The sequence below is a fragment of the Mus musculus genome, chromosome 13, assembly GCF_000001635.26.
Source record: "Mus musculus strain C57BL/6J chromosome 13, GRCm38.p6 C57BL/6J".
NCBI classification, from domain to species: domain Eukaryota; kingdom Metazoa; phylum Chordata; class Mammalia; order Rodentia; family Muridae; genus Mus; species Mus musculus.
This window is the reverse complement of record NC_000079.6, coordinates 76,616,603-76,634,619: the sequence shown is the minus strand read 5'-3', so window position 1 is coordinate 76,634,619 and position 18,017 is coordinate 76,616,603. Positions and strand designations below refer to the sequence as shown.

Genomic DNA, 18,017 nt, shown 5'->3' with positions numbered 1-18,017 from the left:
TCTAACTATACCCTTACAATTCTTCCTAATATAGTGCTTCAGGTAGCTTTATACTTGATAGAAATGGAGCTTAATCCATCAAGGAACTATATGTAAATTATGAAAGTACTCATGAAGGTACTCAGCCTTTAGAACAGGACCAATTATTACAAAGGGGAAGACAATCTAAGGAAGCCTCATAGAGACGGTAGGTCAGGGGCTAAAATTATGAGGAGGATTTTGACAAATGACTGTTTGGAAGAGTGAAAAAAAAACAACATGAACCCAGGACTGAGTAATTAAAATTGTGCATAAAAGCTCTAATATACAGTGAAAAGACCTGGAGGATGGTGATACAACACTGAGAAAAATTTCAGCCCATTAATAAAAAGAAGCTTTGATGGACTTTTGGAGAGAGAAGCCACACCTACAGACCATTTATCAAATACTTAGCATCTGTTACTTCTTGATTCCTGCTCTTAGCTAAATAATTAGATTCTGGAGATGAAGAAAATCTCCAGCTTTACCCTTAATAGGGAGAAAAGGATGGATGAAAGTGGAATAATTCTGTGGATATAGAAATTATTTTAAAATGCTTGTAAACATGCAGTTAAAGTCACAAGAGCGTGATCTGGTCAATGCTCAGAGAAACAAAGATAGATCTGAGAGAAAAGGAGAAGAAGCAGTCAGCTGAATTTGCCAACTGACACAATGTGGTAGATGTGGAAAGCAGATGAGTCATGCAGAAGTCTGGGCTAAGTTTCTGGAAGTATTGAATGGAGTGATGAAAGAGAGAAATCAAGAGAGGCATATGATAGATCTAGGCCACCACATTAGGCTCCAATAGCACCCCAGCACTATGAAAGAAGGACCTCAGAAATTCAAGTGGACCTCTAGAGGCTTTATCCTACAGGCTTGGACAGTGGTTGCAAAGCTATCAGGATGACTAGAGAAGGATTTTATTGTTTTATTATAAATTATCTTTTAATAATTACTTAGGCTTTTGCATCAGGACTCAGCCAGGTAAATGAAATATTCACCTCTCATCAAAGTAACCTCTTACAACAGGAGAAAATTTTCAGAAAACCCCAAGTCTATGTACAGAGAACAATTGATTGTGGTTGTTCATCTACATACACATTCATCTGTGTACATTTACAGTGTGTACATCTATAATAGACCTTCCGCATCTAAGGCCCAGGGAACACTATGCAAGAGTGGTAGAAAGGTTTTAGGAGTGAGAGGAACCTAAAAATCGCTCTGGACACTGTGTTCTAGAAACAGGAGGTGAGCTTCACCTATGACACCTCAACAGTATGACTGGCTAAACAAGACCTGAAGATGTACAATGCTAATAAACATGTTAGCATGGAATAGGAAAATCTCACTCCCAAATCAAAGAACTACAGGAACCTGAGGAATCCTGAGAACAGCAGAATTAGTCTCCTCAGCGATGAGGCCCTACACTGGGTATCTAATACCAAATAGCCAGGTCTAAATCACTTACACACAAGTAATATCAAACAGACTGAGCAAGTTGTGTATTTATATATTTAGGTGTGTACATAGGTGTGTATGTAACAATAACAACTAAAGAGGCTGAGATTTTGAGAGGAAACAGGGGAAGAGGGAACAGGAAAGGTTGGGATAGAAGAAAAGGGATGTAGCAAATGATATAATTATATTTTAATTAAAAATTTTTATTAAAGATATATTATAAACTTCCAAACATAAAGGTATATTGAGAAAGACATTCCCAAAGCACTAGGCAAGCATATAACTTTGAAACAGATATGCTCATTACTTTGAATGTCTTGCCTGACATACCCAATCAGTTGTTTACTGAAGTGGCTTGCCTGGGAAACCAGGACAATGTATTTCACAGTATTTAATGGCAATTATAAGGCACTAGTGACTTGTTTTGCTATTTTTGACATTCACTTTCCTGTCATTTCCCTCCAAGCTTCCTGAAGGCTGACACATGCCTCTTTTCCATGATGCAGTTTTCACAAAAGAGTTCCTGATGGGGAGTAGCTGAAACTTCTTACCACATGGATGACATAAGCTGAAAAGAGCTTTTTACCATCATTGTTTTCTCTTAAAGAATTACATAAAGGAAATCAAGAATTTTTGTATTTAATAACTCATATCCAGATCCCTAGATTCTATAATTAGTAACCTGTAATAAGAAGAAATTAAGTCTTTTATATATACCAATGCTACCCATTGAATATGTTCTCCAACATTATGACAAAATATCTCAGCATATAAAATTTAGAAAAGAAAGCAGTTTGTTTTGGTTCATGGTTCTGGAAATTGGGAAAGCACTTGTTTGAAAATGCTATTCTCTCAGTAACAGTACATTTGCATAAAAGCAAAATTTACTCATGAGAGAAGTATCATCCCTAGTAAAATGTCCCCTTCCTACCTCCACTGCATTGGCAGTAAAATTTCAACATGAGTTTGTGTGAGGGAAAACCACACTTAAGCCACAGTACTGCCTCATTCACTTATCTATAACTAAGACATGGGTTGATCCTTCTGCTATCACACTCTTTGTTACTAATTCTCAAAACTAGATTTCTGGGTTCCCGAGGACATATCCAGCAGGCATTGAGAATTTAAGTTATAAGCTACAGCTGGCATCAGCTACTCTGAGACTGATTTCTTTTCTTTAGTTGTTGAGTTCATCTACTTTTACTTCAGTTATTTACTGGCATTAGAGTTTTGAAAATATAGAAAAATGACATCTCCTTCAGTACATCCCAATACACTTTCAGCAGAGTTATTAGAACACTAAAATCTCTATTTTCCAGTTTTCTGCATTGCTATGATTGTGCTATGTGACTTAGATCTTTTCACTATTTGGTACTTTATTTGGTACATGCATAAATAAGCACTCTTGTATTCTGACAGCACAATGGTGAAAGAATCGGGTTCCTTCCAGGGAAGTCATGACTGAGTCTGGCTACAGTCCCTCCCATCAGAAGTATGGTATGGCAGCTGCAGAAGTCCCATGTGGCTCAGATCCTTCAGACATTTTTCCTATACAAAGCTGATCCTCCTGCCCTGACTGTTTGCTTATATGGCCTGCAATGGATTTTGTTCTATAACCCAACACAAACCAGTGAGTGGTGGAAGTAGATGCAAACAATGGTTTTTCAGCTCATCTGCATTTTCTGGTTAATATTTAAAATGGGACACAAGTGTCATGAGATGGTGGAATAGCTAGTCACCTGGGAATGACCACACTTACCAAAGAAAGGTCTTACTGTTCTAGTGACCAATGGGCGTGGTCAAACACGAGGATGGGAAATGGGAAGGAGTGACTTAGTCAAACAGGCCTGAAAGCTTAAAGAGAAAGGAGATCAAGGGGACACAAATTGGAAAGGAAGAAGTCAAAATACCACTATTTGCAGATGATATGATGGTATATATAAATGATCCTAAAACTTCCTCCAGAGAACTCCTAAACCTAATAAACAGCTTCAGTGCAGTACTGGATATAAAATTAACTCAAACAAATCAGTGGCCTTTCTTTACACAAAGGATAAACAGGCTGAGAAAGAAATTAGGGAAACAACACCCTTCTCAATAGTCACAAATAATATAAAATACCTTGGTGTGACTCTAACTAAGGAAGTAAAAGATCTGTATGATAAGAACTTCAAGTCTCATAAGAAAGAAATCGAAGAAGATCTTAGAAGATGGAAAGATCTCCCATGCTACTAAGGAAGTGAAAGATCTGTATGATAAGAACTTCAAGTCTCTGAAGAAAGAATTCGAGGAAGATCTCAGAAGATGGAAAGATCTCCCATGATCATGGATTGGCAGGATTAATATAGTAAAAATGGCTGTCTTGTCAAAAGCAATCTCCAAATTCAATACCCATCAAAATTCCAACTCAATTCTTCATCGAGTTAGAAAGGGCAATTTGCAAATTCATCTGGAATAACAAAAAACCTAGGATAACAAAGACTATTCTCAACAATAAAAGAACCTCTGGCAAAATTACCATGCATGACACAAGCTGTACTACAGAGCAATTGTGATAAAAACTGCATGGTACTAGTACAGTGACAGACAGGTAGATACAGGTAGATCAATGGAATAGAATTAAAGATCCAGAAATGAACCCACATACCTATGGTCACTTGATCTTTGACAAGGGAGATAAAACCATCCAGTGGAAAAAAGACAGCATTTTCAACAAATGGTGCTAGCACAACTTGTGGTTATCATGTAGAAGCATACGAATTGATCCATTTTTATCTCCTGTACAAAGTTCAAGTCTAAGTGGATCAATGAGCTTCACATAAAACCAGAGACATTGAAACTTACAGAGGAGAAAGTGTGGAAAAGCTTTGAAGATATGGGCACTGGGAAAAATTCCTGAACAGAACGGCAATGGCTGGTGCTGTAGGATCAAGAATTGACAAATGGGTCCTTTCAGCAAAATCTTGCTAGTGTATGCAATGGTGTCAGCGTTTGGAAGCTGATTATGGGATGGATCCCTGCATATGGTAATCACTAGATGGTCCCAGATATAGCAGTCTCTTGTGAGACTATGCCGGGGCCTAGCAAACACACAAGTGGATGATCACAGTCAGCTATTGGATGGATCACACGGCCCCCAATGGAGGAGCTAGAGAAAGTACCCAAGGAGCTAAAGAGATCTGCAACCCTATAGGTGGAACAACAATATGAACTAACCAGTACCCCGGAGCTCTTGACTCTAGCTGCATATGTATCAAAAGATGGCCTAGTCGGCCATCACTGCAAAGAGAGGCCCATTGGACACGCAAACTTTATATGCCCCAGTACAGGGGAACCCCAGGGCCAAAAAGGGGGAGTGGGTGGGTAGGGGATGGGGGGATGGGTGGGTATGGGGGACTTTTGGGATAGCATTGAAAATGTAAACGAGGAAAAGACCTAATAAAAAATAAATTAAAAAAAAAAAGAATTGGCAAATGGGACTTCATAAAATTGCAAAGCTTCTATAAGGCAAAAGACACTGTCAATAAGACAAAAAAGCCACCAACAGATTGGGAAAGGATCTTACCAATCCTAAATCCGACAGGGGAATAATATCCAATATATACAAAAAGCTCATGAAGCTGGACTCCAGAAAATCAAATAACCCTATTAAAAAATGGGGTACAGAGCTAAACAAAGAATTCTCAACTGGGAATACCGAAAGGCTGAGAAGCACCTGAAAAAATGTTCAACATCCTTAATCATCAGGGAAATGCAAATCCAAACAACCCTGAGATTCCACCTCCCACCAGTCAGAATGGCTAAGTTCAAAAATTCAGTTGACAACAGATGCTGGGAGGATGTAGAAAAAAAGGAACACTCTCCATTGTTGGTGAGATTGCAAACTAGTACAACCACTCTGAAAATCAATCTGGTGGTTCCTCAGAAAATTGGACATAGTACTACCAAAATATTCAGCAATTCCTCTCCTGGGCATATACACAAAAGATGTTCCAACTTGTAATAAGGACACATGCTCCACTATGTTCATAGCAGCCTTATTTATAATACCCAGAAACTGGAAAGAACACAGAAGTCCCTCTACAGAGGAGTGGATACAGAAAATGTGATACATTTACTCAATGGAGTACTACTCAGCAATTGAAAACAATGAATTATGAAATTCTTAGGCAAATGGATGGATCTGGAGGATATCATCTTAAGTGAGGTAACCCAATTACAAAAGAACACACATGATATACACTCACTGATAAGCAGATTTAGTCCAGAAACTTAGACTACCCAAAATACAACTTGCAAAACATATGAAACTCAAGAAGAAGGATGACCAAAGTGTGAACACTTCGCCTCTTAGAATGGGGAACAAAATACCCATAGAAGGAGTTACACAGACAAAATTCAGAGCTGAGAACTAACAAAAGACCATCCAGAGTCTGCCCCACCTCGGGATCCATCCTATATACAACCATCAAACCCAGACACTATTGCATATGCCAGAAAGATTTTGCTGACATGACCCTGATATAGCTATCTCTTGTGAGGCTCTGCCAGTGCCTGCCAAATACAGAAGTGTATGCTCACAGTCATCTGTTGGGTGGAACACAAGGCCCCTAATGAAGGAGCTAGAGAAAATACCCAAGGAACTAATGGGGTCTGCAACCCTATTGAAGGATCAACAGTATGAGCTAACCAGTACCCCCCAGAACTGTGTCTCTAGTTGCATATGTAGCAGAGGATGGCCTAGTCAGCCCTCAATGGGAGGAGCGGCCCTTGGTCTTGCGAAGATCATATGCCCCAGTACAGGGGAATGCCAGGGCCAGAAAGTGGGAATGTGTAGGTTGGGGAGCAAGGAGAGGGAAGGGTATAGGGGACTTTGGGGATAGCATTTGAAATATAAATGAAGAAAATATATAGTAAAAAAAGAAAGAAAAGTAGCAGGAAAAACAAAGTTTAAGCTCCTGTGTTCTTGGAATGCCTTTTCTGCGACTACTGTTATACCATTTACTCACACATGGCCTATCTGCTAAATTGACTGTTCTCTATATCATCAGTCTCTTTTTACTGGTAACCTTTCCACCTACACATCTAGTTTATTCAAACTTGAGTCAAAGTATGATTCTCTCTTCACCATTCTTATGCACATAGCTATTCCCTTCTACAGTTAGATTTTAGTCCCAAAGGCTTCTCTTTCTCTCTGAATCTTTCACTTAAAATGAGGTACTGAACATCACAAAAGACAGTTATGATGATAAAATAAAATATTTCAAAGTGTCTTGTAATGGAAAATAAATTATATACAAATAGTTATCCAGTATTGGGTGGGAAGTACAGCTATCAGACTACAGAAGGGATGTCTTAGGAGTCAGGTCTCAAAGCCTAGGAGGACTGACTACCTTATTGTGTTGATATGAGGCAGATGGAAAATATGGTTAGATATCCAGGAACATTTTCTTCTTTCTCTTCACTAAATAGATTTGTAAAACTTCAATTTTAAATATAATTGAAAGTGCTTTGGAGCTAAGATACTTGCAAAAGAGGTTCTTCCTGTTTTGTTTTGGTTTTGGTTTTTGGTTTTTCGAGACAGGGTTTCTCTGTGTAGCCCTGGCTGTCCTGGAACTCACTTTGCAGACCAGGCTGGCCTTGAACTCAGAAATCCACATGCCTCTGCCTCCCAAGTGCTAGGATCAAAGGTGTGCGCCACCACACACTCTTCCTGTTTTAATTCGATATATGTCTGTGTACGTAATTCACTTGCTACTACTAGTGTTCTCTAATAGTTAATAAGAGATTAGACAGAGATGAAGAATCAAGCTTGGGTTAGGTTTCAAATGTTAACTTCTCATGTATTTCTTATTGACTCTATTCTTACTATTTCACCAAAGCAATATTTAATGGCATCAAAAACAAAACAAAACAAAACAGATTTCATTTGTATTAACATCTCTGACCCTTCATTATTTGATGTTGCCAAACAGTCCTTCTTCCTCAAAGAAATCCAAATTTCATTAAAAAGCAGAGCTAACAACAATAAAAACAACTCTGTGAAGAATAAAGTCATCAAAAAGATATCTGTCCTAAGGAGCCATTGATACACACCTTTGTCCAAATGCTTTAATAAATTAGACCACTTTAAATTCTCAAAATTTGGGCAACACATATGGCAAAAGAGTTTGTTGTTTGGAAGGATTTGATATTTTGGAGATTATATTTTTGGTTGGGCCTATCCTTTAATGGTTGAGCCATCTCTCCAGACCAACTTTTGAGACTTTAATGATCTCAGAGAGCAGTGTATAAAGCAGGTATTGGGTTGATGCTAAACCTCATATCTGTGCATCCACATCCAGAGAACTGTCACCACATAGTTCTCCAATGTCATCCACTATTACAAACTATTGACAGAAAATCCTACTTATTCAACTTCCATGCATATCCCCTTCCAAATACAGTTTTTCATACTGGTTTGGTTTTAGGAGCCTGGTTACTTCAAAGTTAGCTCCAGAAAAGCCCAAAGAACGAGAGTGATAGTTCAGTATTTCTGAGAACACAGAAGTGGCTAAATTTGGAGTATTTTTACTACATGGGAAAGAATTCAGGAGAAACAAGTTAGTTGAGAAGTTGGGTACACAACTGAATGCTGGTTATGAAGTATATCAACACTGAAAGTAGTCACAGAGTTCCCTAAGAACATACACATGGTGATATGATAAAGTAGTCAGAGAATCCTCAAGAACATACATATGGCTATAAGATGAGGGAGTCAAGAAGTCCCCAAGAGCATACACTTGGCTATAAGAAGGAGTCAGAGTCCCCAAGACATACACATGGAGATATAATGAAGGAGTCAGAGAGTCCCCAAGAACATAAGATAAAAAAACGAAGCTTGACTTGATTTTCTTCCTACTTTTTAGTTCTCACACTTTCCACAGATGTGTAGGCTGTATAGTTATGAGAATATAATGAATAGAAATATGAAGCATTTAAGATTCTAATATCTTTCTTTATAACATCTACCCTTAGATGATATGTTAAAGATAATGTTTAATAAGAGCTGTGGGGATGGTTCAGTAGTTAGAGTTATTATTGCTCTCTCAGAAGGCTCAGGGTTAGTTTCTTAACATATATGGCTGCTGCAGAAAACCTCTATTGGGTCGCTGATCTGCAGGGAATGGGGTTCTGGTTGCAGGTGAGCAGGGGTTGGCCAGAAATGAATGACAAAAGGACACAGACACAAGGGAGTGCTGTATCTGGATGAAATTATTTCAAATTGAGCACCAGTCTTATACAATACAGAAAACAAGGAGTAGGGTGTCACAGCAGGCAAGGTACATTGAAGTATCTGACACAAAAAAGAGGGATGCCTTCAAAGGACTGACAGGAAGCAGGCAATGTTTACAGTAAAGATAAAACAGCCCTGCCTAGAGTCAGCTAATTACAGGTAAGGATTTCATATCCTAGTCACAATTTATGCTACTCCTTTGAGCCTTGAGAAAGCTAGTACCAGGGAGTTCTGCTCTAGCAGACCTTATCATGAATAATGCAATTCCACAACCCCCCTTTTTCCTAGGACTTGGTAAATACTTGCATATGAGAGTAACTTGGCTGTTCTTTTAAGTATCTATAGGGAATCTCCATTTGTCAGAAGAATTCACCAACTTTCTGTAGTCTGCTATGCCTGGCTGTAATGAAGATTCTAAGTATACTTTGCTAAGCTTGCCCTGAGATTTCTAACTCTTAACCAGTAAAATACTGTAAGAAAGCATGCAAGACCCTCCACAATATCCCAGGGACAAATCTGGGGCATTCTAGCTTTGGGAATGCCAAGGTTCCAGGAGGCTAAGTTTCCGAGAAACTCTTTGCCTCTGGACTGCTTCCAGGCCTTCCAGGTCTGTCATGCCAGTCACTACTGGAATGGATGTAGCACATGGCTCATAATCACCTGAAACTCCAGAGGATCCAATGCCCTCCTCTAGCCTCTTTTGGTGCCCGCATGTGCATGGTACTATAATCTCACACACAAACACATAAATAAACAATAAAACTAAATAATTTTTAAATTAAAATAAAGATAATTGTATAAATGAATTGCACAAACTTGCTTTGATTCAACAATGAGTTCACATGGAACACACTATATCATGTACCATTTTTATCTACATACAAGTTTAAAATAAAGCTCATATGTAGTTCATCTGTTTGAACCATCTCATGGCCATGGGTGCAGAGTTATGATTGAATCAGGATTTCACATGCTCTGCTGGGCAAAGAGCATGTTTTTTTTTCCCACGGATCAAACCAAAGTACAAACATGGAGTTGACCATGGGGCCTGGCACAAGGTATCACTTAGCGACCAGTGATTTTTTTTTCCACTTTCTTCACAAATTCTCATGGGAAAAATATTTTAAAGTTTTCTAAGAAATAAAATACATAGTGTAGTGCTGAATTACAATCGATGGCAAGAATGTATATTCAAGATTCTGCACTAATAAATATTAGCTGGTTGAATAAATACATAAAATAGGGGTGAAGAGACAAATTTAGGGGGTAGAAGAATCCAAAGTAACAGCTGCAGACACTCCCCAAGGAAATGAGGCACACTCCCAATTCATTCAGAGTGTGCTTTGCTTAGCTACCTCCTTCTGGAGAGCACAGAAGAGTAGGAAGAGAGAGAGGGAACTGGAGAAAAGACAGGGGCAGGAAGTAGCATCAGCAGAAGCTGTTTATGCTGAGAGCACATGGCATTGGTAAGATGCCATGAGAGGAACACCTCACCTCTGTGGCCCTCCTTTCCAAACATACCACCACTTGAGCACCGAGAAACATTAGCTAAACCCAAACTGAAGGATACTCTACGAGGTACCTCACAAGTACTCCTCAAAATTGTGAATATCATTACACAAGGAAAGACTTAAAAGATTGACAAAGGAAGTCTGGAAAGCTAATGAAGCTATGTATGTTTCATATATCGATAAATCTCAAGTAATATGTAAGGCATACTGATACTAAAAGTATTTATTGTTTATCTGAAAGATGATTATCATTTTATCTTGTAATTCCATTCAACTTTTAGAAAGGCGCCATCTAAAATTTAATTAGATTGGACTTTTCAGGAGATCGACCTTTTGGCTGAGACATCCATACTGTTGTCAGTCATACTTTGAATGTGATGTGTTCTAAGCAGGCTGTTTGCACTATGTGTAAATACGGAGCAGAAAAGGAGCCATCAATGATAACCAAGGACATCCAAACATGCATGTGATGTTTGTGGAAGCCAATGGTCAGTGTTGGGTATCTTCTTTGATGGCTCCCTACCCTATTTCCTGAACTTCATTGATGTGGTCTAGTCAGCCTGGCCAATGAGCTCCATTAATATGCTTGTCTCTGTCCTGACATTGCTGGTGTTTTAGACACCTGCCTCTAGACTCAGTTTTTTGCACGAATGATGGAGATGTAAACTCAGCTCCCCATGCTAGTGTGGCAGGCACTTTGCCACACAAAATGAGCTGTCACCTCAGCCTATCTATGTGTACTGGTATTAATATAAGATACTAACCATAGAGAAAATAGAGCTTGAGTATATGGAATTCCGTGTTTGATATTTACAGCTTTTCTGTAAGTATAAGGCTGTTTTAAAATTGAAAACAAAAGCACACACACTTGTAAAGAGTTTCGGTGGAGCTAACTCCACTGTGTCAATAGCCACACTCAGTAAGCATAACAACAGGCTTATAGAATGTACTTCCATCATGTATTACCTGTCTTATCTCATCCACCTACTTCTCTTCTCTAGTTCAACAGAACAGCAAACAACAAATTGCTGGAGTAATTATTTAAGAATTACATTCATAGAGTGATTAATAATGATCTTGTAGGGTAATATAGCCAATTCATATCCAAGTAACCCTGATGGGACCACTAGCACCCACTCTTAAGGACAGTGGTCATAAGGTATGAGCTGTACTTCCCTGAGGAGGGAACTAACACCCACATGGGGACAGTGTCCTAAGCTATGAACTGTACTTCCCATTCCTCTGTCTAATTAACCCTAGCACCTATAAGCCAGCCTTGCTTTAATTGAGGCTAGCTTACAGGTTCAGAGATTCAGCCCATTATCATCAAAGTGGGACATGGCAGCATTCAAGCACACATGGGGCTGGAGGAGCTGAGAGTTCCACCTCTTGTTCCTAATGTAGCTAAGAGAAGACTGGCTTCCAGGCAGCTAGGATGAGGATTTTAAAGACCATGCCCACAGTGACACACCTACTCCAACAAGACCACACTTCCTAATACTGCCACTCCCTACGCCAAGCATATACAAACCACAACAATTACCTTAGGTTTTCCTAGTTGATTGACTCAGTAAATTTTCCCTAAAATTTAAGTGAGGGAAGCTGTAGTTTTTGTTACTTGCAACCCCAAACATCACAATGATGGAATAAGAACTGTATCTGGTTTCTTTTGGATATAAAATCCAAGAAGGGGCTAAGGAGAAGACTCAGCCTATAAGAACACTTTCCACCACATCAAGATCAAAATGGAAGTGGTGGTTGTAGTTTAAAAATATCTTAAAATTCTAATTAGTCATTTGTTTATTACTTTCTGTAGATGGCTGGTCATATTTTACTTCTCTGACCACTGAGAACAGATGCTATCAAGCAGTTCCAGTAAGTTGATCTTTTGCAAAGTTCATATGCAAATATGCCCAGTTAAACAGTTTGGAAGTTTTATTTATTTATGTTTACTTCTCAAGCAATTTTAAACTACCTTAATATATCATCCTGCTGAGCATTAATCAAGATTGCTTCCCTCTCCCTCCAAATTGTCTCTGCACTGACCCATCCAGGATCCTCTCACTCAGCATCTCAACAAAGCACTATTTCCACTAAGAGTGTTCTTTCCCAGGCAAAGACCTGAGTCTCGCTTCCAACTCATACTCAGATTCTAACCTTTGACTCCACCATCCCACTTAGCTTTTACCTTTTTCATTTTTGTAGGTAAGGAAATGAGAGAAACTTGGCATGGAAATGTTATAAATTCCAGGCAAGGAATTGTAAGCTATACCTTCAACATTGTTGATCTATCACATTATTGAAAATGAACAATTTCTGTGTTTACATGCTTATTAGGAGACTATTGCCTAATAACATGTTTCTTGGGAACTGCATATGCATATTCTTGACTCCTTTTTACTTTAATTGGTTGGCATTTGCACTTTGTGAATTAGTAAGGGATGTGCTAAAGGATGTTGCTTCTGTGGCTGGAACCAGATATCAGGAAGCCCATCTCTCTAGCCTCTAGGACTTTCTCACTGCAAATAATGTCACATGCACACACAGAATGTCTCTCCCCTGCAGAAGTTCAGTAGATCTTTCTCATATGGAACAGCAAAGTTTACTGTTCTCAAGGAGAGTGTGGTGGAGTGGGATTTCCTCTTTCTTTGCACATGGGTGGGAGATTTGTTAAATAGGAGAGACAATGCCAATCAAAGTATTTTGTTCTCATTGGTGAGGTAGCACATTGTAGAGTGAGTTTCAGGGATGAAATGCTTTTATTTCACTCAAAAGTATAGTCACAGCAAGGAGAAATTATACTGTCAGGAGAGAAATGTAAGGGAAAACAGAGGGATAGATTCCTGCTGTATATAGAACACAGCTAGTATTCTGCTATATGCTGCCTCTGGAACAAAGCAAAACTATTTCCACCCTTGTCACTTTTAGCAGAGAAAGAACTCTCTTCAGGAAGGAAGAGCATGATCTCACTGATCTCCACACTTCAGCGTGGTCTTAGTGTATAAATTCCTACAGTGTTGGTGACACCCATTTTTCTGCATCTGAAGGTGGCCTGACTTCTAAGCCAAATGACTAGCTGTTTATTTGACCTCTCCACTCAGATGCCTCATGGTCAAGTCAAATGTCTGGATCATGTACACATGTAATCTGTCCATTTTTGTCTCCAAGCTGCTTTCCACTCTTTTAACTCAAGCAAAGCATATAGTACTCAGAGCAACACAGCATCAGATTTTTCTCATCCTTTCCCCCAAACTTCTCATGAGACCCAACAATAAATCCATTGTGACCCATCGAAGTCACGTATTAACCTCATCCTTTTTACAAGTCTGTCACCACTCCCTGAGCCACAGGACAGATCATCTCTAGCCTGCATGATGATAATGGTCTTCTGTTTTCTTTCTGCTCCTGCTTCTCTACAACTCATTCTCTCCGAAACAACTGACATCTTATAACAGATGGAAGTGACTGTGACTCTCCTGCTTGTAGTCATTCAGTGGACTTCTATGCATTGAAATTCCCTTATCACAGTTTGCAATGCCCAGAACAATAAGTACTATTGCCTTCTTCCATTTACTCCCCACTCTCCTTGCAGACTAGCTGTGTTGGCCTTGTGCAAGTTTCCTAAGTGTGTCAAACTCTTGCCCCACAGAAGATTTCACAGCTGTTGGTTTATTTGGTTCCTTCTTTTCGAGGGCATTTGGATGGGTAGGCTCTTTCCATTCTTCAGCTGTCAAGATTCTGTTGCTTCTCAGGGAAACCTTCCACTATCAGCAACAAAACCTTAATACCAACCAGTACATAACATAGCAATCTGTTGTTTCTTTTATGTAACTCACCTGGTTTGAAAATTTGTTCTTTATGAGTTGACCATGCTTTAAGACTTTATATCTTTGTGGTGCATTTTTGTAACTGTTGCTTTCAGTGAAGTGCCTGACAACTAATAAACACTTGCTGACTGGATGAATGAACAAATACTAGGCTATGATTCAGTGGACATTACAAAAGTAGTCCTTAAGGAGAGGTGGACATACTCAAGACAAACACAGAAGTCTCAGTGGGTGGTGAAGCAACTCAGGAGTCCCTGACTTGGAGCATGAGTCAAGTGTCTGCAAAGGCATCAATAAAAGAGGTCTGGGGAAAACAGTTATATTAGGGCCAAATAGAGTCAAAGGCTAGGGTGGCCTAACCCAGATATGGGATTTATCATTAATATTCAAACATGTATGTAATTGCAAAAATATGATTACACAGGAAGTTTTTATAATTAAAGTTCTCAAAACAACCTGATATCACAGTGTTCACTACATATTTTAGGAAAAGTATAATGGTTTAAAATATTACTCAAGTCAGAATGTCTGATTTTGAATCCTGTGTCTGACATGTTCCAGCTATGAGACCCTATGAAAATGACTCAAATTCATTTTTTCTAACTTTTTGAGACTACAATATAAATACATAATTTCTCCTTCTCTTTCTTCCCTCCAAACCTGCCCCAATACCCCTCATTGCTATCTTTCAAATTCATGGCCTTTTATTCATTACTAGTTGTTACATACTGTGATATTGTGTGTGTGTGTGTGTGTGTGTGTGTGTGTGTGTGTGTGTGTGTGTGTGTGTATGTGTATGTAACCAGCTCAGTCTATATAATGCTACTTGTAAGTATATTTTCAGGGCTGATCATTTGGAAATAGATAGTACCAATGGGTAAATCTACAAAATGACTCCCCAAACCAAGACACATAGACATTACAGAATAGGGGCTGGATAGAATGATAGAACCGGAGACTCTATATTTATATACCACAGCATTGCCCTTTGTGAAATGGGGATAAAATTAGGTCATATTTCATTGGAATTTGACAATTTAGTGAGCTGATTATTGTATAGTACTCATAAATGTGTGAAGATTTAGTAAGAATATAAAAATGTTCCTTTTTCTATTTCCCAAAATGTTGGAGAACTTTGCATTGATGAAGGATCAATTGAGAACATGTCTCTTGGCAATAGTGTTCTATGAACTAACTCCATAAGGATTCATGAAACTCTGACAGAGGTGCCATAATTACATCTCATTGGAAAGGTTAACATGTCACCACTACAATTCCTTATAAGATGCACAGAAATCGTAAACAAAGCTCTGGTCAGCTAAATGAATGTGAATTCTAACAGCTAATTTCACAGTTTGGTTGGTTCCCTGAACCTGAAGAGACAAGATTCTTAGAAATAAATGTTTCTATCATATCAATACTTGGATATTGCATTATTATGCTAGTCATCTCCCTACTAATCAATACAATTCTTAATTTTTTGTAAAGCCTTGGAAGGAAATGGCAAAATATCCAAGAACTAAAGGATGAATGAATATGAGCACCATCAGAGATGATAACCGAATCCACGGCTTTCAGCTTAACACATGAGTTCTGTTTCCTCACAGTTCTAAAGGATAATTAGGAGTTCTCAGGACCATTTCTCAAGGGAATCTTTCCTCGCTGTTCTCACACTCAAATAGGTCTTTGCAGATAGTTACACTAAATGATGCACTATGGCAATACTTACTAGTACTGTTTTACTGCATTTCAGTACATACAGCTACTAGACTGAACTCCTAGAAACCCGAGCTATGACTGATGCCTTTTTGCTTATATCCTGCTAAGGGTTACCAAATCAATTTGCAGTTCTGGAGGTCAAGATTGTTGTTGAATACTTAAGATCAGTTGTAATATTTCAAAAGAATTTTCTACTGGAAGATATTTTTGACAGCAATTGTTTTTTATTGTTCACACCTTTATGTTGTAGATAATCTCCAAGCCCAATAAGCATGTGTAAGACTGCTGGGAGAGCATCTACCAGGAGTTCAGACATAACTGTGAGCACAGGTAAGAACACCACTTCTGCTACAAGGGACCAACCCAGAGCCCTCAGGACACAGGAATGAAGGAGGAGCCTGGGAGAGGATTCTTCTAGTTTCCATCAGTGCCTGGAGCTAATCCTGTGCCACAGTGCCTGGAACTGATCCTGTGCCACAGCACTCCATACCCAAATACTGTGGGGAGAGAGCTGGTCTCTCAGGAGTACGGACACACCTATGAGCACAGGTAAGACCACCACTTCTGCTCAAATTCCTGGCCAAAGAGGGACAGAGCCATCAGGACACAGGAGTCAAGGAACAGACTAGGACAGGATCCTTCCGGTTTCTGTTTGCACCCCTGAGCTGACCCTGTGCCACAGCTCACCATACCCAAATTCCTCCTGGAGAGAATTGATCTCCCAGAAGTACTGACATGCAGACTTATAGGAGGGACAAGACAAGGTCAGAGACAGCAAGACCTGCTAACACTAGAGAAAAACAGATGGTGATAAGCAAGAACAAAAACTCCAACACACCAGAAAAGCAAGACTCTGATTTGAAATCACATCTCATGATGATGATAATGATGATAGAGAACATTAAGAAGGACATAAATAGCTCCCTTTAAGAAATACAGAACACAGGTAAACAGTTAGAAGCTCTTAAAGAGAAAACATAAAAATCCCTTAAAGAATTACAGGAAAACACAACCAAGCAGTTAAAGGAATGGAACAAAACCATCCAGTGTCTAAAAATGGGAACAGAAACAATAAAGAAATCACAAAGGATCACAACCCTGGAGATAGAAAACCTGGAAAAGAGACCAGGAGTCATAAATGCAAGCATTACCAGCAGAATACAAGAAATAGAAGAGAGAATCTCAGGTGCAGAAGATACCATAGAAAACTTTGAATCAAGAGTCAAAAAAAATGCAAAATGCAAAAAAGTTCCTAACCTAAAACATCCAGGAAAACCAGGATACATGAGAACACCAAACCTAAAAATAATAAGTATGGAAGAGAGTAAAGATTTCCAACTTAAAGGGCCAGTAAATATCTTCAACAAAATTATAGAAGAAAACTTTCCTAACCTAAAAAAAGAGGTGCCCATGAACATACAACAAGCCTACAGAACTCCAAATAGATTGGACCAGAAAAGAAATACCTCCTGTCACATAATAGTCAAAACAACAAATTTACAAAACAAAGAAAGAATATTAAAAGCAGTAAGGGAAAAAGGTCAAGTAACATATAAAGGCAGAACTATCAGAATTACACCAGTCTTCTCAACAGAAACTATGAAAGCTAGAAGATCCTGGGCAGATGTCATACAGACCTTAAGAAAACACAAATGTCAGCCCGGTCTACTATACCCAGAAAAACTCTCATCTTCCATAGATGGAGAAATCAAGATATTCCATGACAAAACCAAATTTATACAATATCTTTTGAAAATTCAGCCCTTTGAAGGATAATAGATGAAAACTGCCAAGACAAGGAGAGAAACTACACTCTAGAAAAAGCAAGAAAGTAATCTTCTTTCAAAAATCCCAAAAGAAGATAGCCACACAAACATTAAAATAACAGGAAACAACAATCACTATTTTGTAATATTTCTTAACATCAACAGACTCAATTCCCCAATAAAAATACATAGACTAATAGACTGGATAAAACAAGACCCAACATTTTGCTGCATACAGGAAACATACTTCAGTGTCAAAGACAGACATTACCTCAAAGTAAAAAGCTGGAGAATAATTTTCCAAGCAAATGGTCCCAAGAAACAAGCTGGAGAAGCCATTCTAATATAGAATAAAATCAACTTTCAACCAAAAGTTATCAAAAAGGATAAGCAAGGACTCTTGATATTCATCAAAGGAAAAATCTACCAAGAAGAACTCTAA

The 18,017-nt window shown here is 38.7% G+C and overlaps 1 protein-coding gene across 14 annotated transcripts in view; it reads right to left on the bottom strand.

Moving 5' to 3' along the window:
• Mctp1 (multiple C2 domains, transmembrane 1) overlaps positions 1-18,017 on the bottom strand; it is a 650,923-nt gene that overhangs the window by 398,665 nt on the left and 234,241 nt on the right. The window contains exon 1 of one of the 14 annotated variants that reach the window (XM_006517470.3): positions 2,224-2,228. The exons of the other annotated variants lie outside the window; for them this stretch is intronic. The gene's annotated coding sequence lies outside the window, so the exon portion shown is untranslated. Of the gene's footprint in view, positions 1-2,223; positions 2,229-18,017 lie in introns of those variants that run through there. 14 annotated transcript variants of the gene reach the window in all.